General features: G+C 46.8%; 1 long non-coding RNA gene across 1 annotated transcript in view; it reads left to right on the top strand.

Moving 5' to 3' along the window:
- Positions 1 to 2,203, top strand: part of LOC122552449 — a 12,941-nt gene that overhangs the window by 5,686 nt on the left and 5,052 nt on the right. The gene's annotated exons all lie outside the window — the stretch shown is intronic.

Below are 2,203 nucleotides of genomic sequence, written 5' to 3'. Positions count from 1 at the left end.
ACCCCTCACTGTAACACTCTCTGTACTACCCCACACCCCTCACTGTAACACTCTCTGATATACCCCACACCCCTGACTGTAACACTCCCCGATATACACACCCCCCTCACTGTAACACTCTCTGATATACCCCAGACCCCTCGCTGTAACACTCCCTGATATACCCCACACCCCTGACTGTAACACTCTCTGATACCCCTCACTGTAACACTCTCTGATATACCCCAGACCCCTCACTGTAACACTCTCTGATATACCCCACACCCCTCACTGTAACACTCTCTGATATACCTCACACCCCTCACTGTAACACTCTCTGATACACCCCACACCCCTCACTGTAACACTCTCTGATATACCCCAGACCCCTCACTGTAACACTCTCTGATATACCCCACACCCCTCACTGTAACACTCCCTGATATACCCCACACCCCTGACTGTAACACTCTCTGATATATCCCTTTCTCCTCCATTACTGATGCTGTCTGTTCACTCCAGTTTAATGACTGAATGAAAGAGTGGCTCCCAAGTGCTCATTGTTCCTCAATTATCCACTTTTAATGCTGACTGCACAAGTGTGGAGCCAAATCACTAAGTTCCAATTAGGGACATCAGCACTGTTTCAATATCTCATTAATTACGTGTGGAAAATATATTTTTTGTTTGTGTGTTTGCGTGAACGAATGTTTCCGAGCGCGATGAAACGACATCTTGTAACTGCACGTTTTTCCTCTCTCACAATTTCTCCCTCTTGGCCCACTCCCCTCCTTCAAACCACCATCATGTAAGCATCATAAATAAATGTAGAAACTGGAGGATTCCCTTCAGTCCATCAATTCCATTCTGCTATCTCTCTGTTTATTTGATGGCTGCCTTTTCTTGCTTGGCCTCCATGACCTTTGACCTCTTTCTGAATCAGATATCTCTCTGACTCAGCATTGACTATATCCCATGACCCAGCCTCCACTCCTCCCTCCAGTGCGATGTTGACCCTCTGAGAAATTAACTTTCCCCTCAACAAGCCAACCCTTATTCTAAGAGTGATGCCCCTTTTCCACTCAGTTGGTGTACGGAGATGTGGCTGTTGGATGTTTTGGTTCAGGCACTTAAGAGAACATTGGATAGATCCCCAGTGTGACCCATTAAGTCTACATCGACTCTCTGATGATGATCCCACCCAGACCCACCCCCTTAACCTATCCCTGGGTGACCTACCTTGCCTGCACACCCCTGGCCACAATGGGGTAATTCAGCATGGCTAATCCACCCTAATCTACACATCTTTGAACTGTGGGAGGAAGCCAGAGCACTCCTACAGACACAGGGAGAATGGGAAACCCCCAGATAGTTGTATCACCCGATATACCCCACTTCCCTCACTGTAGCACTTCCCGAGGGTGGAATCGAACCTAGGTCCCTGATACTGTGAGGCAGCGGTGCTAACCACTGAGCCACCATGGGGTGCCTCATTCTGAAGCCCTCATGATAGGCAACATCCTTTCTGCATTTCCTCCCATATTTTCCGGAGATAATTTTCATGTTAAAGCCGCTCAGCAAATTTGTCCTCTCTTTCACAATGGGATATGTTCTCCAAAGACCATTATAAATGTGTTGGGTGAAGGGGGGTTTTGGTGGGATTTGTGGTGGGGGTGGGGAAAGGGCACTGGGGGAACTGTTCAGTAAGTAGAGGTTGAGGGGGTGTCAGTGGATGAAGATTTAAGGGGTGGGGAGCACAGACATATGAGGGTTTCAGACCTTACATCGATGTCACAGAGCTGCAACTCATTGGGCATAAATAGTACTATGTAGATGGAGTTAATTAGAGTGGAGGTAAAACAAGAATGAGATCATGTGGACAATATAATGATGCATTAGGTGGTGAGGTTCATGGAATAGTCTTTCAATAATGTAACAGTAAAATCAGAGCCAGGCATATCTCTTCAATTACTGAGTATTATGGTATTCAGTGCAAGATTTAGCCGGAACATACAATGAACTGTTCAAATGAAGGCCAAGCATAAAGACAGTTTGTGGCCTTACCTTCGCCCAATCAGTGGGCATTAGACCCATTTGTGTCAATGTGGGAATAAAACTACAGAAGAAAAGGGGTGTGTGCGTGTGTGTGCACGCACGCGCGTATGTGTGTATGTGTGTGTGTGTGCGTGTGCGTGCGTGTGTATGTGTGTGTCTGTATGTGTGC

The sequence above is a fragment of the Chiloscyllium plagiosum genome, chromosome 8 (genome assembly GCF_004010195.1).
Source record: "Chiloscyllium plagiosum isolate BGI_BamShark_2017 chromosome 8, ASM401019v2, whole genome shotgun sequence".
Taxonomy (NCBI): Eukaryota; Metazoa; Chordata; class Chondrichthyes; order Orectolobiformes; family Hemiscylliidae; genus Chiloscyllium; species Chiloscyllium plagiosum.
This window is presented reverse-complemented; position numbering and strand designations above follow the sequence as displayed.